This window comes from Syzygium oleosum, unplaced genomic scaffold (assembly GCF_021117445.2).
Source record: "Syzygium oleosum isolate NSW1041296 unplaced genomic scaffold, Sole_v2.1 Sole_v2.47, whole genome shotgun sequence".
In the NCBI taxonomy this organism is placed as follows: domain Eukaryota; kingdom Viridiplantae; phylum Streptophyta; class Magnoliopsida; order Myrtales; family Myrtaceae; genus Syzygium; species Syzygium oleosum.
This window is the reverse complement of record NW_026607531.1, coordinates 311,838-338,490: the sequence shown is the minus strand read 5'-3', so window position 1 is coordinate 338,490 and position 26,653 is coordinate 311,838. Positions and strand designations below refer to the sequence as shown.

General features: G+C 41.4%; 1 pseudogene; it reads left to right on the top strand.

Annotated features, from left to right (window-relative positions):
• Window positions 1-4,288: 4,288 nt before the first annotated feature.
• Window positions 4,289-7,103, top strand: LOC115688010 (uncharacterized; annotated as a pseudogene).
• The last annotated feature ends 19,550 nt before the right edge of the window (window positions 7,104-26,653 follow it).

The following is a 26,653-nucleotide window of genomic DNA, read 5'->3' as shown; positions in this document are numbered from 1 at the left end:
TATTCATGTATTCTGTTTCTCTGGTTCTATATACGCTCTCTCTACGAAATGGACCCATTCCACCCTTGAAAACTCTGGATTTCGTGAGTATTCATAGAGGGTTCTGCTGCATGTACAAGCAAGATTTGGTAGGGTGTGCTATGAGGATGATTAAAAGGAGACAAGGAGGGTCTGCAGAAGTACAATATTGTTGAGACAGCACTATTATATCGTTTTATGTGTTAATGGCTCGTGTCGAGAATTATCAGTCCTTTACGGTGGCAATAAGCAACCTATACCTTTTACCAGTTTAGCTCAGGACAGAGTTCAGATCCAACCAAAAGTGTCGATAGGAACTATAGCAGAATCCCGTGACAACTCGATAGAAAAGCAAACCATCCGGAAAAATATTCAGGGTTTGCTGAATATCTGTGAACAAATTGCAAATTTGGAATCATTATACAAATCAAACAAGTCACATGTGGACATTGAGAGTCAAAAATCTGTTTCCCCTGTTGAGCTGCAAACGTATTGAATCAAAATTGCAGTCGATACAGTGAGTTTTACCGGCTCATGGTCGCATGTATTACACTTTGGAGAGGACTCACAAAATTACAAAAGTATCATGAGTCTCTATGTACCACTACTTAATCACACATCATTAGCTAATAAGTTTGTAGCTTCAGCATGAAGTGAATCTCGGGATTTTTGACAATTACTACAAAAAACCAGGGTGATCAGTAGATCTCTCCTCCTTCTCTGTCGAGTAGGTCTGCTTCAATATCTTCATCTACAGATGCATCCTTCAAGAACAACCCGAGTTTCTCCAGCGGGTTCTCTCTCCGAGCGCCGTGAAACACTTCCATCACCCAAGGAGAGCGCCTGAACACCCCCCTTGAGCTCCTTTAAAGCATCCAAATTCTCTGCAAGGTCTGCTGTCCGCTTCATGCTCCCGACTTTGGTTTGAGCCGCCTCTCTTTTCTGTTCGAGTTCCCTTCTCAGTTCTGTTTTCATGGACGATCTTTGTTGCAAGATACCACATCTAATTGCCGGTCTGCTTGCCAAGATACCAGATCTAATTGCCGGTCTGCTTGCCGACTTTTCAACGGACAATCTTTGTCGCAAGATTCCAGAACTAATTGCCGGTCTGCTTGCCAGCTTTTCAACGGACGATCTTTGTTGCAAGATTCCACAAATAATTACCGGTGTGCTTGCCAGCTTTTCTTGAACGTCTGCCTCACCGTGTATCAACAACTTTGCCTTCAGGATCACGCCAGCGAACCGCTGCTTCGACTTCTCGGTGCGGAGCATCCTCTCCACATCTGGGTAACCGACATTATCGTAAATCATCGCAAGTTGGGCAGTCCGAGCTTTCATTACCTTCTCGGAACCGTCGAAACAGTGTCTGTTCTGACCATTTGGGTCGTCTTTGCCCTCGACCGAACACTGTCGGGGACACTCCACAGGTGCGTTCCCAGCCATCAACCTTTTCTGCTTCTTCCTCTTCTTCGCGAGAGCCGCCGCGGGCTGCAGCATTCTCCGTTTCTTGGAGCCAAAGTCTTCCATCCTCGAGACGCAAAATGAGCTCTTTGGGTACAGAGACAGACGCGGAATGCAGTGCTCGATGAAGACGGTAAAAGGATCAACAACCAGAAACGTACGAAGGCTTCGGATGTCAGTGTTTGTTTTCGAATGGGCACAAAGGAGGGAGAGATTTAGGGTAATTCTGAGTTCTTTCTTGGGTCAGTTTTGAGACCGTATGCTGAGATTCGCCAAGATTATGATCGGATAACCTCGGAGACGTTAGTTTGTTGTACCCACTCTTAACGTCACCGACAGCTCGCAACTTCAGCGTCCACCTCGTATCAGACCGTTGGTTGTTTTTTCAGGTTAATTAAAATTCTCTAAAGGAAAAAAGATGGAAAAAAAAAGACGGGAAATTAACCACAGTTTGGTGTTCTAAATGAGGACACAAAATTACATCTGAGAAACCGAAAATTAATTGAACGCTAGGAGAGCACGTGCGAGGGGCACGTGATCATTCCAGTTAATATAGTTAGAAGGTGTCGACACTAACGAAAATAACTGTAATTACTTTCCTTCGTATAGTTTGGCCGAAAAAAAAAAACTCTAATTTGTCGGCTATTTGGATAATGTCGTGATTAGTTTTGCAACCCCATGTAATTTTTTCCTTGATCCGAGGGTTATCTTTGAACTAATTTCTGCCGAGTCCTTTTACAAATTCTATTATTCTCGACTTAAGAAATCGATTGACTGCGAGAACGTATCCAATTCACAGATTTCATGAAAAAGAAAGGGCTTATGCTGTTTCCATCCTTTAAAAAATTTTACACGCGCTTTGAGATTTGAATAATCCAAAATAACCCTCACTGGGATCTCATTAATCATAAAATCGATAAAAGAAGTGGATCAACTAATGTCATAGTTTTGAACCACCTTCCTTAACTGTTATTCTTTTTATTTTTGTGCGTGTTTAAATTAGATAAGTTTATAGATTTTTTGTTGGGAAAAAACCACCAAAAACCCCAAACTTTGCCATCTGTGACACATTTACCCCGAACTTTTTTTTGTGACACCAAAAACCCCGAACTTTACTTTTTGTGACACATTTACCCCAATGTATTTAGTCCATGGGCATTTTCGTCTTTTCTGCTTTTTCTTTTTTTTTTTTTCTTTTTTTTTTCCTTTCCGTGAGGGGGCCTCGCCGGATCCGGCGAGGGGGCCCTCGCCGGCGTCGAGCGAGGGCGGTCCTCGCCGGATCCGGCGAGGGCGGCCCTCGCCGCTGCGTCGGCGACGGGTTCGCCCTCGCCCGGGCGGCGAGGGCGGCCCTCGCCCGACTCGGGCGAGGTCGACCCTCGCCGGAGTCGGGCGAGGGTCGACCTCGCTCGAGCCGGCGAGGGCCTCCCGCGCCGGATCACGGGCGAGGGCCGCCTCGCTCGGACGTCGGCGAGGGTCGACCTCGCGGATCGGGGCGAGTGGCCGCCCTCGCTCGCCCAGTGCGAGGCGGACTCGCTCGACGCGGCCGAGGGTCGCCCTCGCCCGGGCGAGCGAGGCGTCCCTCGCCCGGGCGAGCGAGGGCGTCCCTCGCCCGACTCGAGCGAGGTCGACCCTCGCCCGACGCCGGCGAGGGTCGACCTCGCCGCATTGGGCGAGGGGCCCTCGCCGGCTGCCGGCGAGGTTCGCCTCGCCCGGGCGAGCGAGGGCGTCCCTCGCCGGCGTCGGGCGAGGTTCGCCCTCGCCCGGGCGAGCGAGGGCGGCCCTCGCCCGACTCAGCGAGGTCGACCCTCGCCCGACGCGGCGAGGGTCGACCTCGCCCGAGCCGGGCGAGGACGCCCTCGCCCGTGCGAGGGCGAACCTCGCCCGACGCGGCGAGGGCCGCCCTCGCTCGACGCCGGCGAGGGCCGCCCTCGCTCGGCGCCGGCGAGGGCCCCCCGAGGCCGACGCCGGCGAGGCCCCCCCTCGCCGGAAAGGAAAAAAAAAAAAAAAAAAAAAAAGAAAAAGCAGAAAAGACGAAAATGCCCATGGACTAAATACATTGGGGTAAATGTGTCACAAAAAAGCAAAGTTCGGGGTTTTTGGTGTCACAAAAAAAAGTTCGGGGTAAATGTGTCACAGATGGCAAAGTTTGGGGTTTTTGGTGGTTTTTTCCCTTTTTTGTTTTTGTTATACGAGAATCCTCCAAGAGTTGAGTATTGTATGATCAAGATTTTAATTTAAAGGAATGTTGATAATTTTTACCTTGCGATGTCTATGGAACATTTATTTACAATCTCTCCCTAAAATACAATTGCTAATAACTCCACTTTCTAAATAGGGTGAATTCCCTAAAAAACCCCAAACTTTAGGTCAAGTCCCAAATCTGCCCCCGAACTTTTTTTTGTCTAAAAAAAAACCCTAAACTTTAGGTCCGGTCCCAAATCTGCCTCAAACTTTTTTTTGTCTCGAAAAAAACCCCAAACTTTAGGTCCAGTCCCAAATCTGTCCCGAACTTTTTTTTTGTCTCAGAAAAAACCCCAAACTTTAAATTCAGTCCCAAATCTACCCCGAATTTTGTTTTATGTAAAAAAAATCAGCAAATTTCAATTTATTTTCAAAAATATACCCCCGTGATCCTGTCCCAACTTGACGTGACACTTTCACGTCATAACAAATCAACATCAGCAAAGTAATGGGGCGATAGGAACATATCGACGTTGCATTTTCACTTCGACAACAAATCAAACCAAATAAAAATTATTGAAATTCTCCAAAATAAAACCAAATAAAATCATTTATTATCGACGTGGAAATGCCACGTCAAGTTGGAACTGGATCATCGAGGTATATTTTTGAAAATAAATTGAATTTTGGTGATTTTTTTTACATAAAACAAAATTTGGGGCAAATTTGGGACTGAACCTAAAGTTTGGGGTTTTTTTCGAGACAAAAAAAAGTTCGGGGCAGATTTGGGATTTGACCTAAAGTTTGGGGCTTTTTCTGAGACAAAAAAAAGTTCGGGGCAGATTTGGGACTTAACCTAAAGTTGAGAATTTTTTAGGGAATTAGGCCCTAAATAGGGGGCCACCGAATTTCTTTGTCTTTCTCACTTGTGAACTTAAGAAATTACCTTGAATTCTTTTATTTCTTGCTCGCCCTTTTTTTTGCTTTTGGCTAAAATAATATTTCCTACTCCACCTATGTCATAGAAAATTGTTATTTTTATATGCATAATTTACTTAATTACGCGCTAAGCGCTTGTGTTATCCGATCTATTATTTGATTAAGTGTATGAATATGATGATAATTGATATGTGTTATCAGCTCCGACCTCCATAGGCACCAAATCGGTGGGTTTTTCCTCCCCTGTTTTCTTCTCGCGTCCCACCCGGGTCAAGAACAAGACCTTCGGACCCCGAAGCAGAAGATCACTGATCACACCGAGCTCGGCGATTACCGCCTCCGGAAGCGCAAGGAGTTCGAGGACCTCATCCGCCACGTCCGATGGAACGTCAGCGTGTGGGGGTCAAGTACGCCCGCCCAGTGGGAGGAGTCTCAGTCAGAAGGACTTCAACCGGGCGCGCTCGGCCTGGGAGCGCGCTCTCGAGGTCGATTACCGCAACCACACGCTGTGGTTGAAGTACGTGGACATGGAGATGAAGAACAAGTTCATAAATCACGCCCGGAATATCCCGCTTGCCGAGGGTAGATCAGCTGTGGTATAAATATATACACATGGAGGAGAAGCTGGGCAATGTAGCGGGCGCAAGGCAGATTTTCGAGAGGTGGATGAATTGGATGCCCGACCAGCAAGGTGGGTTGTCTTATATTAAGTTCGAGCTCAGGTACGATGAGGTTGAGCGCGCGAGGGGAATTTACGAGAGATTCTTTGCGGTGCCATCCTAAGGTCAGTGCTTGGATTAAGTATGCGAAATTCGAAATGAAGAATGGCGAGGTTGCCAGAGCTGGGCATGTGTATGAGAGAGCGGTGGAGAAATTCGCTGATGATGACGAAGCGGAGATGTTGTTTGTGGCATTCGCAGAATTTGAGGAGCGCTGTAAGGAGAGCGAGAGGTCGAGGTGCATATGTAAGTTTGCGCTAGATCATATTCCGAAAGGAAGGGCAGAGGATTTGTATAGAAAGTTTGTAGCTTTTGAAAAGCAGTATGGAGATAGGGAAGGGATTGAGGATGCTATTGTGGGTAAGAGGAGATTTCAGTATGAGGACGAGGTCAGAAAGAATCCGTTGAATTATGATTCATGGTTCGATTACGTTCGCTTGGAAGAAAGTGTGGGCAATAAAGAGAGGGTTAGGGAGGTTTATGAGCGTGCAATTGCCAATGTGCCGCCTGCTGAGGAGAAGCGGTACTGGCAACGTTTTATCTATTTGTGGTAGGTATATATTTGTGAAATGTATATGCTCATATTTACTCTCGAGATGAAATATGCCTCATGCTGTTTCTATTGGTGTTTCAGGATTAAGTATGCATTGTATGAAGAGCTTGATGCTGAAGATATGGAGCGTACATGGGATGTATACAGGTATGTATGTCCTTGTGTTGTGGAAGTTGCATTTTTTCGCCTTTTTGACAAGGATGGGATCTATCTCACATCCTCCCTGTTTGTGTTTTCAAAAGAATCGGATTGAATAATTTGTTGGTTTATACCAACTTTCCTATTTATGCTAAGGAGTCATAAAAAATGGTTCATTGATCATGCTACGCTATAGATGATTGCTATATTTGTTTCTAAACTCATGTATATCTGATGTCTTGGGAGAGTTGATGCTACATAGGACTTGTACTAGCTAAACTGATGACATGTGATTTTCTCTTGTCCGAAGCTTCACGACTCGCAAGAAGGTGTATGAGAGTGTACAATGGAATCAGTGGCTTGTCTATCTGAGTAATTATTTATTTTATCTAAAAAAGGGGGTTGTTGACCTTAGGTTGTTATGGGTCCCTAATGGTTGGAGATTGTGTTTGTGAAGGTTTTAGTGGTTTTGCTGCATGGTTGAAAGTTTTGGTGGCGGGATTAAAGTTCGAGCAGATTCGAGAGCTACTATGCTTTGGATTTTTTCTTTTCTTTTCTTTTCTTGTGGGTCCCAATTTCCTTCATCCTCTTCCTTCTATGTTTTTTGCAGGCAATTCTCCTTTTACACTTTTTGTAAAACGTGGTATCCTTGGGTAAAGTTGACGAGGATGCAAATGGTAATATCATCGGAATTGTGAGGCCACAACAAGCCTAAGTCGGCAAGGCTCCACTCTGGAGATCTTCGTCTGAGACATGCCGTTGAAGACCTTCCTCTGCGGCGTCTGCTTCGGCCTCTCCGACGTGCCAGTCCACGATCCACTATGGTACCACCTTGAGGGCAGCGATGCAGCAAAGAATAGTTGCATCTCCGGCGACATCCAGCTCTTCGTTTGGATTGGCATCCAAGGCGTGGAGCTCGAAGGCGTTGTACGTGGCTCACATGCGCTGTATGGTCTGCCATTCTCCAAAGCTGTAGTACCTACATGTGATGGTGATCGAAGCTCAGGACCTCCACATCACTCTGAATCTGCCGCCACTGATGGTGCGAGTGGTGAGGGTCGATGCACAATCCGTGTGGGGTGGCGACGGTCAAGGAGTACGGGTTCTTTACATCTTGATCTAATTGCTTGTTGCCCTTAAGTAGTTGATACTGCCAAGTGCCATGAGGAGAAGTTAAAGCATTCTGCTACAACCTTCATTTTCCCTTTCTTGAAGACCGACTTGAGTTCAAAAAATTTTTTTTGACCCCACTTGCTAACTTCCTATACTATGGAGGAGAAATTTTTGTATCTCTATATTGTTCTGTTTTTCATGGTGGTGTTTCGGCCTGGGTTGTTTTCTAGTTTCTTACTTGAACACAGTGAAGAAGCTTGTCTATAATTGAATTGGAGCTTCAAGCTGTGGTTTTTCATTCTGTTTTTTGAGGTGGTTTTTTACCACTTGCACTCCGCGTCCTCCTCAACTCCGCCATAGGGTATCAGGAAGATAATTGCCTGAAGAGAAATAAAAAGATGAGGAAGAAGATGAAGGAAAGTGGGACCCACAAGAAAAGAAGAAGAAGGAAACCACAAAAGGGGAAACACATAGTAAAGGTGGGACTCGTGAACGGTATAATTGTCAAAACACTGTATTAATGAGTGTTTTAGTAAAAAAAATGAGTGGAAAAAGCGCGACCCAAGAAATTTAGAAGGAAATGGTACATAAACAAGACGTATGACCTTACCTCTGTCGCCACTGCATGCGTCCACAAATGTGATCATTGTTTTTAAAAAAACTAAAGAGGAAATATAACCAAGGGAAAGGGAATAAAAACTCAAGCATACTTCTCATTAGACGACGCCAGTTTTAGGCTTCACCTTGCTACTTCTCAAAGGATAACTTTACAAATACCACATAACTCAAATTGCATCTTACTCCATCAACATTTCAGTAATTAGGAGTGAATGTTCATATGAAAGTCGAGACTCCTGTACCAAAGAAGGAAGGGAAGAAAGGGAAACAAATGGGACAATTGGGTTTACCATTGTCTGTTAGATACTGGTGGTGTGGTGGCACGTATATGCATTGGTTCTGTCCGTAATTGAAAGACTTGCATTCTTTGGACGATGGTTATATTTAGATGGCATTCCACTACTAGCGTTCCCGTCTCTTTTTGAATATTTGATGAACTTTTTTGTACATGAAAGATCTTGGATATCCGTCACAACTTTAACAACTTTACTCATCTGGGATGAGCATTTGGATCTAGGCTGAGGCAGCGCACAACCAACTTGACAGAAATCTGGACACCTTCTTTTGAGAACTCTTTAAGCCTTGGAACCATCAATTTGTACAAATTTCTTTTCCTTCCTAGATGCAGCCAACAATGTTATGTCGACCGGAACGTTGATTTTCGTCTATGAATCTCATTCCGGTCAGAATTTCCAAAAGAACCACGCCAAAACCGTAGACATTACTCTCTAATACGGAGCGCACTGAAAATAGTATATGTGTAGGCACTAGATAGGAATACATAAAATAAGTACCAATTGATCCTATATAGATATAAATACAATCCATGAAGTTCCCGCCAAGTATCTCAACCACCTCTAGCAATCAAAAACAGGTACTAATTGACCTAAAAGGCTGAAACAATAACTTGGTTCCGTCTTTTCATCACTTCTTGTTTGTTTTCCCTCGTGATTTTACTGAGTAAGCACTCTGCAAGTTGCTGCGGAAAAAAATCTATCAGTATTAGTCATAGAATAATCAAAGTAATTAGTGGCATAAAAGTGTACTAAAGCCCAAATTAAATTTGAGATTTAGGAGTTGAGGAATGTCATTGAGAACAAGTAAGACTTTATTGCGCTCCAGCACTCTTTTCAGATTGTCTGAGATATCGCTTTCAAAAGCTTCAACTAAATCAGAAGATATTTGCTCCGTAATCTCATCGGGCACCTCTTTGATGTTTCCATGAACGGTGAAAGAAGTCGCACGTGGACAGTTTGTGTTAAATAAAGTACCCTTATTTTTACTGAATAACTCATAATTTTCTTCTTTTCTTTTGTCTCCCTTGTTCATCAATACTTTCCCACTCTATGTAATTAAATACTTTCATCACAGTTTAATATGAATTCAATATAGACGTTGCAGACCTTATGAAAATTTATTGCAGTGCGAACACTCGTTTTTTACATAATTAGACACTTTTACAATATGAAATTGCTATTATCAATAATTTAAACCTGCTGTACGTATTTTCATAAAATATATCATAGAGCAAATAATTTTTTCGCTCGCACTACAAGCGTTAAGTTTACCGCCGACCACTATTGGCACAGGATACGCTATCTGCCATCAACATTCCAAAGTTCATTTTTAGGAAAAAAAAAAAACTCGAAGAAAATCAATTGATGGAAAAAGAAAAATTTCTCAAATTCTATTTTTGTTCTTCAAGTTACGAGGTGACAACTTGAGAATAGATTGATAAAGGTAATTGGGTATAGAATGTAAAGATTCGCTATTTAATTCTGAAAATATATGCTTAAGGCAAATTCATGTAAAATCCTCGTTTGATCAAACCTAATTTTAGGAGATAATGGTTTTAATCGCTACATTCTTACTCCATAGTAAATGATATGACATAATATGATAGAGTGTTCAATAAAATAATATTATACTATAGTTTCCTTGAGAAATGAGGTCTCAAATTAAAATTTGGATCTTACTAGTATGTATAATAACTCCAAAAGAGCATTCCATATAAGATTCGTCATTGCTTTAAAGTGTCAGTTTTCAACTTTAGAGGAAACTAATTAGCAGAATGCTTGAACTAAGCATAGGTTCAGGCGCTCCTTGAATAGAAGTTCTTTTATTCATTGCTGTAATATATAACACATGGTCAAATTACCCTAGGAGATATCAATTTTCGTGCTGTAAGCAAACAATAGAAAATACTAGAACGCTGTGGCTCACACAATTCATATGTCATCGAGAAGCTTGAATTGTTTCTGTGGTTCCTCTTACTCTGCACCGGTGCTTCGAGCACTTTGAAGGAGGTTGTCTGAAATTTTCAACATTAAAAAGCTCAGTCTAGCTTTCCCGATTATAAAAGCCAACTCATGCAATGCGGCTGAGAGTTTTCAGAGGGACTCCTGGAATTTACAATCCTCAATCATCCATACACACAGGCACTCGACATGGAATTCATCCATCCCCAAATTGTTAGTCACCAATCATTCCACCGCAATCTAAAATAATTCGCCATTCCACTAGAGTGTTTTTTTGTCTTTTATGGGCATTTTCCTTATAAACCCAACTCTAATTTTAATTCAAAAGCTCATCCTCTCTACTCCACTCTCAAAAGCTTATGCCTTTAAACCCCCTTATAATTGAGCTTATCAAGCAAGAATTTTGAATGGAGCAAAAGACGATCACATTCTACATCATAAAGTGTTGGTTAATTGTCGCGACCTCCCTAAACCGGCCCCGCCGCCTAAGGGGTTAGGCTAATGGATTACTAAGTTAAACCTAGCTCGAGCTCTCCCAAGCTCATACCAATTCACGACTTAAGTTAAAGTTATTAACATGGAAATCAATTTCACCTAGGAGTCGCCACTAATCAGTTTTTGGTGGGTCGATTAGACACCCAAGCAAAGCAGGGGAGAAATGCTTTACTTCTACGAACCAGAGATTCAATGGGTACGGGGACTTGATTACACTAATTGACCAACTAGTGCCCTTTCGGTACCTAATCTTGCTCAATTCACCACCTAACGTGTTCACACTAACTGGGAGTTTAAAAAATTCATTCCTAACCAAGCTAAGGGAAGCAACAATCACTACATGAACCTAACATGCATAATCAACCACATGCGAGTTTAAATTAAACATGCAATTCAAAGCGTGCGAATCAAGCGAGGAGCAATCAAACATACGCTAATCACACAAAAAGGGAGAGAAAAGCAATTCTGAAACCCAATTTCCAATTTTTGGATTTTCGAAATTTTTCTATTTTTTTTTTAATTTTCGTTTTTATTTAAAAAAAAAAAAATAATTCCCTAAATCGGCCTATGCTCGGTTTACGTGAACATGAAACAACTCAGAATATGAATATTACGAGAACCGGGCTCAAATCAACCGTTTCAAGATCGAAACTTGGTTTGGGCATTTCGTCGAGCATTTGGTGTGCATTAAAATGCCCCAAATGGCTTCCTCGAGCCATATTCGTGGCCTTCAATCTTACTCCGTGTGTAATATCAAGTGGAACCAAAGTATCAAGGTTATATTATCACATGCAAAGAACAAGATTAGCTAGAAATCACAACCTAAAACGCACGAGAACCAAGTTGGAATCGGCCTCCAATATGTGGGTTCGGGCTGCTTTTGCAAATTTGGGTTTAAACCCAGGTCAAGCAAACCTGTTGCATGCCCAGGTTTAAGCCCCGACACTCATCACGTGCAAGATCTATGGGAAACATCACTTCATCTGAAAGAATATACGTAACATCTACTTTTAAATGAAACAAACATCATGGAGAATGATCAAGCGAACACGTCGAAACAACCCCCCCAAGAAGCATACATGCATGGTTCATAATGACTAGCCATGAATCAATGTGGGTTAGCTTGGCTTTTGACTCAAGTTGCAAGCGATCTCATGGTTCACACGGGGCTTCAAAGACCAAACCAAGTGGATCTCAGCCTAATTTGTACACCCATATAACATTCATCAAGCTCACGAAGGTAGAAAACGCATGCAAAGAGGAGTAGCAAGTCAAACATTTAGGGCTCATGAAGGAGCTCTAACACTTAGAAAAATTCCAGCCTCAGAAATCAGTTCTCTGGGCTGGTTTTCTCTTGATTTTTTTCATAACTAAAACATATTCAAAATTGAACAAAAATACATGTAGGATACTCACCTTGCTTCCTAGTTTCTCTTTGAAGTATCCCTTGGCCGAGGGAACCAAAAACCTGTCTTCCAAGGGCGCGGGGAACTAGGCTTCTTCAAACTGGAAAATGAGATCTGCAAAGAAGGAACTGACAACGAAGGTTTTTGTTGGTCTCCAAAACCAGAATCAACGACCTCCTTTTCTGACTAATTTGACACTAACCCAAACTAGAAGTATTCTAGTTTAATTTTCAAGTCACAGGTATCCTCATATATTCCTCATGTCTCTCAAAAACTCCCACTTTCCCTCACCAGTAACCGTCTGACTTCAACACTTACAAGATTTCTGGGTTTCTCTCTTGACCCGAGAATGGGCTGCTTTTCGAGGGGATTTTTGGTGGCTTCCCGACATCCATTTGGGGCGTGCGACCTATGGTTGGAAAGCTCTTTGAATTTAGTTCCACTCTCTAGTTGAAGGTTTTGGCTAATTTTGGCTCGAAGTTCACGAAAATCCCACTTTCCTCTCCAAAAGTCAGTCTGGAACTTTTCTGGGTTTATGTTTTTTTTGAGTTTCGTCTGAGGGTCAGTTTTTGGAACGACCGTGAACTCCCTTCCTCGTCTCATTTTATCCCCCAAAAGAACGTGCTTCAGAGATCCTATCCATCAAATCCAACCCGATTTTTAGCCCGTGATTGCCCACTTACCAAGCCTGCAAACTGAGTCTCTTCACCAACTTTCTGACTCCAAAATCATCATAATTTGCAGCTGTTGAGTGAGCAGGTTTGACTGAGATTATCACGTGTCTTCAGTAGCTTATCCCTGGCAAATTTTTGTCCATTTGCACTCCTAATGATGGTCTCACACCTCGGCCAGAGTTCACGCTGATCGGCTGGCTGAGTAGGATATGGTGGGGCCACAAATTTGGCTACTCAGCAGCCTCGAATTGAGACCAAATCGTGGACCGGTTTTTGGAAGCTAATTTAAGTGCTTTAATCCATTCATTTGGTCGGAATTTTTGATCAGTTTGAAAGTTGAAGTATATTAGTTTAAGATGATAATCAGAATTTGCAATTTTCCATGCCCAAGTTTGCAGGAAAGTCCCTCAAAATTAGCCACTTTCTTGTCCGAGAATGCCCGATTTGAGCCAATTTAGTTCTTTTGGCTTGATCTGATCAATTTTACCTTGCCCGTTTTCAATTTCAAGCTTGATTAGGGGTAAAAATGATGATTTAAGGGCTTGGGGGCAAATTTTACAAATTTTGCGATTTGGTCCCCCAACTTTTGGAAATTGTATTTTGGCCCCAACTTGCTGGTTCATTTGCAATTTGATCCCTCAGAATAATTCCAAAATATTTTTGTGGAAAAACGAGCTCCAATTTTTTTGAAAATGATTTTTGGGCAAAAAATTTAGGTGTCAACATTAATCCACTAAGAGAAAGGCCTCCTTAAGTGTCGTCAGTTACTCTCGAATAACTTATCTGTTTTGCTGCCTCACTATCGTTTTTTTTTTCTATTTGATTTTTTAGCCAAAAAAGAAATGTGATTTTTTCTATTTGAACATTTGTTAATATGTTTCCTTTACATTGTTCTCAACATTCAAACTATAAAAGTTGCGGTCATTGTTTTTTCAATTTTAAACAAGCCGGCTTTCCCTTTTATTTCTTTGCATATACAATAATTTATTGGATGGCTATTGGTCATTGTACTCGGTGATGAAAACCATCTAATTGGTAAAAAATTTGAAAGATGATATGTGTACTTCTTCGCGAAAAATTGGATCGTTGTGATTGATCCTAAGTTGGCAAGTTGGATCACTTTAAGTTAATAGATGAGAGTTAATAGACGTGAGCTAAAAATCAGATCGCCACAATCCGATCACTTGTGTTAATAGACGTATTGGGCGCAAGTCGGCAATAAAAGATGGACATGAACTCGGTCAAATGGAGCGGGATGAGAATTTAAAACTAACTCAAACATTCAGTCAAATGGGTGATGATAAGAAGAAGAGCTATGTGTCACGGCCCGAAGAATTGGATCGTTCCTGAGGTTTTCTGGACGATGGACCGTGACCGACCCTTGGACGAGAAGGCGGGCCCCGAGTGTTCTAGTACTAGGGTTTTCTTGATGTCTTCTAGAATACTCCTGGGGGCGGGCGATACGGTAATTGTACCCTTCCGTAATAAATGCGGTAGGTGGGGTAGTTGGGGGAGTACGATCTCGACCGTTGAGATCGGGGTGAGATCTACGGATACGGTCAGCCCGATACTTGTATATAATGGGGTCTCCTCCCCCTCATTTTATCATCTCTCATTTTCAAGAAGCAATACAAGTTCAGAGCTTCTCTCTCTAGAGCTTCTCTCTCTAAAGTTCTTGTGAGTGTGAGTGTGGGAATGCTTACTTGGGGAGAAATTCCTAAGGCCGCACGAGTGTGAGAACGCTAGATCGATCGACCCGTGACATATGCATGATGCGTGTCTAATCTTTCAAAAAGAAATACCCTAACAAGTAACAAAGACATTTATGTTTATCAGACACCCTAATCTTATAATTATTCCCTTAGTTGCGGTTGCCTCGATCGCTTCCCCCCGTTGTTCCCTGCATTTCAATCTCCCTTACTGGAGACCTCCGATGGATCCATTCACCAAAAAGTTGGCCCATCTCCTCCGGCGTCAGTCCTTTGGTCTCCGGTATTGTGATGAAGAAGAATACCCAAGCTATGATTGCAACCACCGCAAATGAGAAGGCAGCCCCACTGAGGGTGATCGGCTTATCCAATGCTAAGAATATAAAAGATATCACTGCACTCACCCCTTGGTTCGCAGCAAAGGCGATTGCGCATCCCTGTGCCTGTAACGTAAGTGGAAATACCTCTGAGTTGAAAACTGAAGTGACAGGCCCCATCCCTACAGAGAAGGAGGCCACATAAAGCAACAATGAGGCGATGCAAGTATTTTCCATCCACATTTGAGTTGTTATGCTTCGTGTCGATTTGGTCGATCTTCACAAGACATATTCCAAGGGTGATAAGAACCACGACCATCCCAGCGATGCTGCTCAATAGCAACTACCGTCGCCCGAGCTTGTCAAGGAGCAAAGTGGCCGGGAGGATGCATATCATCTTTACAATGTCGACTATGCCAGTCCATAAGAGTTTCTCGTTGGAGGAAGTAAGGCCACCCTTCTCAAAAACACGAGCAATGTAAAGAAGGATAGTATCAATGCCAGAGGTCTTTTGGAATAATTGGATCATAATGGTACAAACGAGCGCATGGCAGACAGATGGGCTCGGGTGGTGGAGGAGATCCCGCCACACGCCCTTCCCGATGTTCTGCGCAATGAAGTCATTGTTGGGTTTAAGGAGTACCTTTGATTTTCTCTGGTTTAAATGTAGGATAAACGTGGGCCCCACCGAACACATATTGATCAACGAATGGCGTGAATTTATTTCTGACTTGGCAAGTGAGGTGGACGCAACATTTTCCTTTGTTCCCCTTGTTGATAATATTTTAATTTTTCCAATTAAATTAATTACACAAAATTTAGGAATAAAATTTTTAACTCCTAAAACAAAAATATTTCCATTTAATTGCTTAGATATATTTTGCATTATTAGAATATATTTCCTTTTCAAAAAATAAAAATTCAAAAAAAAAGGAAAAGAAAAAAAAATCGGATGGGCCGGGTCGACCCAGCCTTTTTCCCTTTTCTTTGTTCCCCCTGCGCGGGACTGGGCACAGCCCGGCCCAGCCTCCTCTTCTTCCCCCGCCGCGTGAGCCAACCTTTCCCCTCTCTTCCTCTCTCTTTCCCCTCCGTTGCTGTGGATCAAATGAACGGTGGAACAGCCCCGCCGTTCCGTCCAAGCAAGAAAGAATGGAGAGGGAGCACCCGGTATAGGGCATTGAATGCCCCCTTATCCCCTCTCCATCCCTCTCTCTCTGTCTCTCTTCTCCCCCCCATTGTCACGGTGGCAAACAAGGAGCAGTGGAACTTGAGTATGCCGCTCGACCAAGTAAAAAAACGAGCATAGGGGGAAGCACAGTACGGAGAGCAGACTTTGTGCGGTCAGGAGGTGGCCGACGGCCACAATATAAGCCCCGATGAAGAGAGAGAAGCGGTCGGCATTTTCGAGAAACAAAGAGAGAAAGAGTGAAACGATAGAGATTTGAGAGTGAAAAAAGCATGGTTTGAGAATTTACAGGTTGCAAAGGGAATCCAACCAACCTCGCCGTCGCCAGAAAGCCAATCGGAGACCCCCCAGATGCGACTCAACCAGTTCGACTCCTCGGGCCTCTGTTTTCCCCTGTTTTTGTTTGCAGGTCGGCCGGGACTTGCACCGGTCATTTAGTGCGAATCCCGGCCCATACCAACCCTGCTCCCGGTCCAGACGTCGCCGTCGGAGGTGAGTCTTGGCCGTCGGCGCAGGCCGGTGCCTCGAAATAGGTTGGAGGTCACCTTTTTTAGTTGTGCACGCCTGATGTTTGATAAAAGTTCCAATAATAGCCGATTTGTTGTGGTCACCGGCTGGCGAGCAGGTGGTCGTCTGGCAACTTGGGTGGCCTGAAAATGCCTTGTGAGTGCCTCTAGAGGCAAGAACCAGGCCAGAACTAGCTGGGTCGGCCGGCGAGACGTCGGATCTTGCTTGACCCACGTTCCCGCATGCCTGAGTCACGCAGGAACCGGGTTGAACCGGGCCTGCAGTCTCGGTCGGACCAGTATGTGGGCCCTTTCAACCGGTCCGGTCCCTTTAGGCCGGCCTTTTTTCGGAATATTCCAAGGACCGCACCCCAGCCGGTTCGATCCAATGAAGAACCTGGGTCATTGACTGCGGTTAGCACTGACCTGGTTCGGATCTGGAGATCCGATCTGGGTCAGCTGATTTGGGTCGGGTTTCTGGACCTGAGTCGATTTTGACCGAACCCGGATCCGATGACCCAATCTGGTCTGATTATTATTATAATATATTATATTTATTATAATAATATTTAATATTAAAAAATAAATAAATAAAAAAATATTTTCTTAAAATATATAAAATTAAAATTCCGAAAATTAAAGAAAATGGAAATTGGACTTTGGAATTGCCTTTTCTCGCTTTCTTGTATGATGAATGCCATGATAGATTACATGATTGGTTGATTTGCATGTTTGAATTGCGTATTTAATTCGACCTTGCATGTACATGATTAGAGACATGTTAGGCATTTGTTTATGCACTTCCGATACATTGATTGTCGTTTTCCTAGCATGGTTAGGATTAGAATCCTAGGATTCACAATAAGTAGAAAGATTGCACGATAACTTTTAAATGTTGTTTGAATAAGGTTGGGTACCGAAAGGACAGTAGTTAGATAACTAGTGTAACCAAGTCATTTGACTCATTTGAATCTCTGATTCGTATGAGTAAGACAATTCTCTCATTGTCTTACTTGGATTTCTAATTGACCCACCCTAAACTGATTAGTGGCAACTCCTAGATAAAATTAATTTTCATGTTAATAACTTCAACCCTAAGTTGCAAGAAGGTATGGGCTTGAGATAGCCTGAGTTAAGTCCTAGGTTTAGACTTAACAATCCATTAGTCTCTTAACCACCCTTGTCGGCCCACCAAGGGCCGGCGCCCACGGGGAAGTTGCGACACCCCTCTTAGAGTATATTATTTTGGGGAGCTTATAGATTGAGAGAGAGTGAGAGTCATTGCTTTCTCATCCATGTGAACAATTGGTTATTATAAAAACAGTTCCTTTCTTAGCGTACGCACTTCATTCTGATGTTGGGTTCTTGATATCGGCTTTGCCGGTGACCAGCAAACATGTGGCAAGCCGTATTTTTTTTTGAATATGAAGGATGAAAAAACAAATTAAATACTGAAATAAAGATAAACACAAGTAGAAAAATATTATCACTATAAAAAAAATCATCAATAATAAATTAGTAGACAAAAAAATTACCCTGTTGATTTGAATCTTGTAGATGAAGATATGCAAGGACCTAAAAAACACTACAACATCAATCCTAGGATCACATGAGTCAAAACTAAAGTTAAAATAAAAATAAAAAGGATATTCCATCGAATTCCGGTCTAACACCCTAAAAAACCTCAAACTTTAGGTCACGTCTCAATTCTACCATAAACTTTTTTTGATTCCATAAAAAACTCTCAACTTTAGGTCATATCTCAATTCTGCCATAATTTTTTTTTGTTCTATGAGAAACCCTTAATTTTAGATCTTGTCCCAATTTGAACGCCCAGTCCCAATTTTACCCTAAAATTTTTACAGTCTTATAAAAAATCATAAATTTTTACTTGAGTCACAAATCTGCCCTTATTAACCCTCATTCCAAAATTTCTCATTGGAAACCGAGAGATGGAAAACTCTCAAGAACAAGCTGTTCAAGTATCTCGAGCACAAGCTATTCGAGCGTCCCGGGTGCGAGCTCTCTGACCGCCAGAGATGGAACATTCCCAAGCATGAGAGATCAACGAGCGCAAAATCACTAAGGGCAATTTTGACGAAGGGTTAATTGAGAAAAAATTTGAGACTCAAGTAAAAGTTAATGATCTTTTATAAGACAAAAAAATAATTAGAGTGAAATTAAAACTTGACCTAAAACTGAGAATTTTTACGAGACGTATAAAAAGTTTAGGGTATAGTTGGTACTGAACCCAAAATTGGGGGGTTTTTTATGATACAAAAATAGTTTAGGGTAGAATTGGGACTATATCTAAAGTTGTGGGTTTTTTATGGAACAAAAAAAAGTTTAAGATAGGAATTGGACATGACCTAAAGTTGGAGGTTTTTTATAAGACAAAAAGGTAAAATTGAGAGAAAAGCTAAAGTTTGAGGTTTTTTAGGGTATTAGGCCATCAAATTCCATATAAAGTTTGTATTTGAGTTATGAAGTTTCTTTTATTTGGGAACAATATCCTTAAATCTTCTCATTGACCCAGAGAATAACATATACTATTTTAAATGTTGCAATTTAAAACCCTTTGAATTTACTTAAATATTTTCTTTGATGGAACAATATCCACCAAAACTTGTGGGTCAGTATCTTCTAGATAATTACTTTAAATCTTTTTTTTTGGGTGCTAAAATCCTATCTTTACCTCTTGTGACTGACTGATTGCACTCTCCCACCGTTCTCTACTCGCTTACACACTGTTGAACAAGTCAAACGAGAAAATCAACTTAAGCAACTATATGTTGAATCGCGAAAATCAAGGGAGATCTGCAAAAGATCCGGCTAAGATAACTGGTCGGAAGGAGAGATTAGAAGGGGCAGGTGACGAAAAGAGAGTAAAAAAAAAGAGGGGAACACACAAAGAAAATCTCTCGGTGACGTCTTTGAGGGCTCGTTATCCACTCCCGTTCATCCGTGGCGATCTTCCGCCGTGACTCCGCCGCGAGCTCCGTCACGCCGGTCGTTCTCCTACAATACACACTCAACTCTCCATCCATCGCCGTGACCTTCATCTCCATCGAGTCCAGTTCTCAGAGAGCTCTAAAACACTTTGTTTTGACGATTTTTTTCCTTTCACGAACCGTCACAATCGCTATCGAACGTTGTCCGAAGCTGTCGTCTCCATTAAACTCGCCGTCGTCCCGAATCTTCCCTGCATCACCCTGTTCTTTGGCCGAGAGAATTCGAGGATTTCTATTCTCGCTAGAAGCTCTGTTTCTGGCACTCATCTCCACCTGCGACGCTCTCCAGGATGTGATCGTACTAGCTTGACTAATGATCGCGATCAGAATTCCTCCTAAGCAAGGTAAGACTCGAAACACTCTGATTCGGTTATTTTGCAGACGAAAGGTTAGTTTGAAGTCAATGACGTTGATGTTTGTCTGGAAAGTGATTAGGGTCGGAATTAAAACCTTTTCTAGAAATACTTTGGATTGAAATGTAGACTCAGTATTGCATATAGAATTGTTTTCCACGATGCTTACCATTTTGTTCGATTAAATGCACGAGTTAGATCCGTGGCTGTGACCATCAGCTCCTGTTATTTATAGATTAGAAACCAATCCGGCATATCCTAGATGGTTTTGTTTAAAAAAATGTTGATTACTGGATGTGTTTGCTAAGTCAATTTCCTGCCAATCCAGAATTTCTTTCACATATTGGTGGATTTGATTTCCATTACATTTTGTCGTCCTCGAGTATGTTACTGATTCCTTGTTTCTGCTGTTGTTGTATTTGCATGGTTCGTGTTAAACGGTGACTATTTGCAATAAAACGGCTGGAGAAGGTCAAGGTTATGGATTCTTCGAGAATGTTCATCTTCTATCTCGGTAAGTCATGGCTGAATGTTGATGGAATTGCTGTCCGGCAAGGGCCGAAGATGATAACTAACAAACATAGTTCTTGCTATAAAAATAAGTTATCGGCGAGTAATATATGTTTGATATCTTGACGTTTTGGAATGATGAGCTTCGAGTTTTGATAGTCTGGTTTAGTGAGCTACGTTTTTTTGGATTTATGTTTTCCCAATTTGTCTTGAAGAAGACGATGAAAGGAATATGAAAAAGAAAAAGAAAATCATGGGTTTAATCAGTTCACAATAAAAGATGGACCTAAGTTGAGTTTTATTAAACATGAGCTTGTTACGATTTTAATTGAGTTTGGGTTTGGCTTGGTCTTGGAAAGTTTGGGCTTACTTTCACTCAAATAGATTTGGGCTGAATTTCTCTTTTTAATCATGTGAGTCTAGATAGATCAAAAGGGCCTGATTTAAGATTCCAAATTTGTATCTGTGGCCCAGACCCGTAGGATCAGATCAGCCCATATCCGAGCCCGGCCCGAGTCCCCGTTTCCAGAAAATAAAGTCTCTGTAGTAGTTCAAATATGAGCATGTTTGATAGATTTTGTCTGTTAAAATCATTTTGTTAGCCATCAAGTGAAATTTTTTTTATATATTTCGTGGTTGTGGAGAATGAATTTGAACATGCGTTGTTTTCCCTGTTTTGTGTTCTTCCTGCACTTTTATGGTGATTGTGTTGTGGGTGACCTCTGGTGAGATGGTGGTGTGGACTTAATGGCTCCAGTGTAAATCTGTGAAGTTTGTGTCGATTATGTTTTCTTTTCCATATCCGGGGACTGTGTGTTTCTGCAAAGGTTATATCCGAGAATAGGAATGGATTGCGAATGACTTTAGCTGGCGGTGGCGGTCCGATGGTGGATGAAGGTAAAACGATGGTGGCTGAGTAAGAGAAGATTGGTCTTGTATTTTAGTGCGTGGTCTATGGATGTTCGAATATTAAGCTTGTTGCTTCTGTTTAGAATAGTTTGATTAAGTAACTTTGGTAGTCTCTTGGGAATGAGGAAGAAAGGGAAGAACACAGACGTCCATGGAAAAGAAATAGAAAGATAAAAAGATAAGAGCGTTGCTAAGCTAATAATGGTGCTGTTTCTACCACATACTGCCATTGAGATTTAATTGGCAACCGGAACCTACACAAATAAATAGTCATGCATCATATTTGGGAAAGAATCACAGACAAGAATTTCTCAGATATTCAACACCATTTCTTTCTATTAAAAAGGAAATGACACCAATAAGAATGATATCTAATTCTCAGTAATTATTTTTTTAAAACTTTTACTACTTAAATGTAAAACTCAATTCTTTTGCAGTGTATCCGCTATAACATTTTAACATATTATAGATACAATGAAAGCCAAATTAGCAACCACACATAATTTTACCTAACTTAATGAGATTTCAAAGAATTACCCAAAAATTGAATATTTGTACTCTGTAATAAGTCTCTTTTTTTTGCATTTTTTGAATTAAAAAAACAATACATATATATCTAGTTAAGTTATTCTGAACAAAAAGTTGGCTGGCATGTTGAAAAAGTAGGATTGTACTTAAAAAAAACAGTGAGGCAAGAAATTTAGTTAAACACATTTTTAAATACACTTCAGTTTTGGCTAACCACAAGATGATCATATTTTTTAGTTAACTTGGACTACTATGGCTCGAGCTGAACGTATCGATGATTTAAGCTGTTTAATTTGATGTTACTATTACGAGAAGAACTAGCCTTAAGTAACATAAAAAAATAATAGCATAAAAGTTTAAAGTAAATAATTTTTTGATTTTAAAGAATTAGACTTCTATTAGTTTTAAATTGGGTGAGACACTACAATTAAGTAATGTGAAGAGTGAACAGAAATTCTACTGGATCTTTCAAGTTTGTCATCTTTCGTATTTGGTTTTGTTTATAGTTATTAAAATTAGATCACATTGAGGTGATTTTCTGGTTACTTGTTCATGTGTTGATGATTTATTTTTTTAATGAAACGAGTAGTAAATTTTTATTTTGCAATGTAAAAATCATGTAGGATATTATTTTAGTTGTAATAACTGGAAAAAAAAAAGATTTAAAAGTTTATAATGAAAGATTTTCTTTTAGTTGCTTTTAATATGAAAGCTATAACATAAGAAATGAAAGACATTAATAATTATGACCACTTATAGGTGGCAACGTGAGAAATTCTTGGTGTCATCCTTGCCTAATGGATGGTAGTCAGAGAATGAATAAGCAAATAGAAATCGGTAAAACAAGTTGTTTCTGTTTTTCTGCAATTTGTGCGGTGGTGAATGCACCATCATTTGCCTCCCAATAACAGCTCCTTTAGCTTCTCATTCTCCTTCCCACGCTAATCTCACACTAGATCCCCTCTTTTTTCGTTTTAATTATGAAGAGCCCATTGTCATTTTTATTTCTCTTTCATCTTGTTTATCTTGTTATTATCTTTTGGAGAATGAGAAGCTAACTGAGCCGTTATTTGGAGGCATGTGACGCTCCATTCACCACCGCACAAATTGCAAGAGAAACTGGACAACTTGTTTTGCCGATTTCTCTTTACTTATTCGTTCTATGCCTGCCATCCATAAGGCAAGCCTGACACCAAGAAGTTCTCACGTTGCCACCTATAAGGTGGTCCATAATCATGAATTGTTTTTCATTTAGGGTTAATATAATGAAAAATACTAAATTGGTATATCTGTGACAAATTTATCCGAAACTAATTTTTTGACCACAAAAATCCTAAACTGGTACACATATGATAAATTTTCCTTAAAACTAATTTTTTTATCGCAAAAAACTCCAAATTTGTATATTTGTGACAAATTTAACCTTCATTTAATTGGATTAATATCATGAAAAATCGCAAACTGGTACACCTATGACAAACGAAAGGTAAAACCCCAAAATGGTATACCCCGTCAACTGTCACGTGTCATCCAATTCAAAAATTTGATGGTAAAATTTAACGGAAACTAGCGGAGGGTAAAATTGTCACAAGTGTACCAATTTAGGGTTTTTTGTGATAAAAAAATTAATTTGGGATAAGTTTGTCACAGGTGTACCGATTTGGTGTATTTCGTGGTATTAACCCTTTCACTTATTATGTTATAAATTTTATATTAAAAGCAGCTAAAATAAAAACTCTTTCACGGTACATTTAACTTTTTTTTCTTCTTGTTATAACAAAAATAATATCCTACATGATTTTCACATTGCAGTATACAAATTTACCTACAATTCATTAAAAAATAAATCATGTACACATGGGCAAGTAACCAGAAAATTCACCTCAATGTGATCTAATTTTAATAAGGGTAGAAGCCACCAAAAATCCTAAACTATGCCCATTGTGACATATTTACCCCAGACTTTTTTTTGTGAAACCAAAAACCCTAAACTTGTACCTATGTGACACTTTTACCCAAAATTTGTACAATGTGACACATTTACCACAAACTTCTTCTTGTGACATCAAAAACCCTAAACTTGTATCCGTGTGACATGTTTGCCCCAATAATTTGGTGTCAGAGAAATTTTTTTGGGTTTTTAGTGTCACAAAAAACAAGTTTGGGGTAAATGTGTCACACAGGCATAAGTTTGGGGGGTTTTTGGTGTCACTAAAAAAAGTTTAAGGTAAATGTGTCACACGGGTACAGGTTTGGGGTTTTTGGGGTCACAAAAAATAGTTTAGGGTAAATGTGTCAAGGTGGGCAAAGTTTGGGTTTTTTTTTTTAATGGCTTTTTCCCTTTTATAACTATAAAAAAGACCAAATGTGTAGGCATCCATACGACTCCTCTATCGCGGAGCAATCATCAATGCATAGACTGGTTGTTGAATTGCTTGTGATATTTTGATTAGGTTATAAGTTGCATTACAACTAAAGTTGAGTTGAGTATTTATTTGAAGTTGATCAGGTTGGAGTCCATTGCAATTAAAGTTGAGTACTGATCTGAAGTTGATCGACTTTCAATGCTGGACTAGTTTAGGGAAGCTCTCAATGGTTGCAAACTTTTGACTATTCTCTATAGCTCCAGTGCTATAAGATACATGCGGCCCTGCTATAATATACATTTTGTCTCAGGATTGTTTACAAAAGGGTTAAAGCTGCTAGAAGTTTACTTTCATTGCTTGGAATTCAATGCATGTTAAGGGTGCGCATGAATACCATTCTGTGCCCGGGCGCTATTTCTGAACAGAAATGATTTTTTTTGATTCTGTGCCCGGAAACAATTTCTGAGTATTTAAAGGCGTTTGATAAATGTCCAAAATTTCTATTTCTAGAGTAGAAAAGAACAGAAATGCGTTTGATAACTACACAAAATTTCTGTTCCCAAATAATATTTTAATAATATTTTGAATTGTTTAATTTTTTTTTTTCTACTTTCTTCTTTGGCCATGGCCGGTCGCTGGTTGCCGGCGACACGGCCATACCCAGTAGGCCGGTGCCGGTCGCCGCGGCGACCGGCGCAGCCTCAGGGCCGGCGAGGGCATCACGGACCTCGCCGGCGGCCGGCGGAGGCGAGGGTCGCCCTCGCCGGCGAGGGCGAGGGCCGGACCCTCGCCGCCTGGGCAGCGGCGGCCTCGCCCGGATCCGGCGAGGCCGAGCCTCGCCGTCGCGACCCACGGCGAGGTCGGCTTCGCCGTGGGTCGCGACGGCGAGGCTCGGCCTCGCCGATCCTGGGCGAGGCCGAGCCTTGCCGTCTGCGGGCGAGGCCGACCTCGCCGTCGCGACGGACGGCAAGGCTCGGCCTCGCTCGATTTGGGCGAGGCCGCCTCGCCCGGGCGGCGAGGGTCCGGCCCTCGCCCTCGCCGGCGAGGGCGACCCTCGCCTCCCCGCCGCCGCTGGCCGGCGAGGCCGTGACGCCCTCGCTCGCCTGGCCGGCGTGGGCCGGTCGCCGTGACCGGGAGCCGCGACCGGCGGCCGGCTCAGCCAGGAAGAACAACACACAAAATAAGAAATGAAAAAAAAAGAAAAAAAAGAAAAAAAACTGATTCTCAAAATTGTGCCGAGAAACAAGAAGCAACTTTTTTTTACTTCTTGTTTTTCTTCCAAAACTGTTTCTCGGCACAAATTTTTGCAAAAATGTGCCGAGGAACAAAAAGTTTACCAAACGCATTTCTGTTCCCAAACTATTTCTGGGAACAAAAGAACAGAAATTTTCACTATTTGGCACGTTACCAAACGGGCCCTAAGTTTCTAACAAATGATTAGATGAGTCTTCATAGATTCATCTTTGTTGGTCGGTGTTGCATACTTACAGTCACTTGGGTTTGCCTGTTTAGGGTAGTTTCTGCTACTTTAGTGAAGTTTTATGGATGTTCTTATTGCACCTTTTAATTTTGTTTGGTATGCAATTTTTTAGTTAAATTCATATATGATAGTTTGTTAGCAATATAGCTGTGATGGAACATGTATGAGGTCGTTTCATGCTACTGAAGAAGATGGTGAAGACTCTCTTTGCGATTCTCTTGGATTTTCACAGAATGAAGTTGATGCAGGATGATACTTTATTTCTTTTTTTTCTGCTAGGCCTTTTTTTTGCTCTGGTTTCTAATTGTACTTTTGTCGTGATGTTGACAGGCAGTGCAGATTTTTAAGTGCCAAAATTGTATTAAAAAAAAAGTGAATATATCATCTGGACAAGATATAGCCAAGAAAGCCAAAGTGACAGATGTATCAAAGAAATTTCACGAGGATACTGCCAGGTCCAGGTTCTTGGAGCCCAGCACGTCTTTTACCATGAGGGAGCACACTTCTCCGGGTGAAAGGTTATATTCCTTCATGACAAAGGCATCTACGCAAATAAAACCAGGAAAACAAGTTGTACCAGATAGTGAAGAGAGAAGAGCAGTGCAGCCTGCTTCCAAGAAGTCAGACGACTCGCTTCCTGCACTACATGCTGACACAGAGAGGAGGTGATTCGTTCTCGTCCGCTATCTTAGTTGGTAGTTAATGATCAGCGAATGTGCATCTGTAGGATGTATTCCATTCTATTTAATTCTTCAATTATGTGTTCCCACGATAAGCAGGCTTTTGAATCTAATGAAAGAAGATGTATCTTCAGTAAGCATGGAAGATGTTATTAGAGAGCAGAAAGTCCCACTTACTCATGCGCGATATCTGAAGTCAACTGTCGATAAGGCAATTACTATTGAGGAAGTGGAGGGTTCAGTTCAGGTACATATTTATGCACTAACTCAATGCGTCAATAAGGATACTTTAATTGAAAGATTGCACGTGCAGGCTGTTCAAGCTGCTTTGCAGAGGCTAGAGGAAGGAGACAGCATTGAAGATGCAAAAGTTGTCTGTGACCCAAATGTTCTAACGCAGATATTTAAGTGGAAGGTTCAGCACCTTCACATCTTTTTTTCTATACTCACATTTGAGGTCATTCTTATGTTCTAGTTTCAATCCGAGATGTGGTCTCTCTTTCTCTCTCTCTGTTTCTCCCTCTA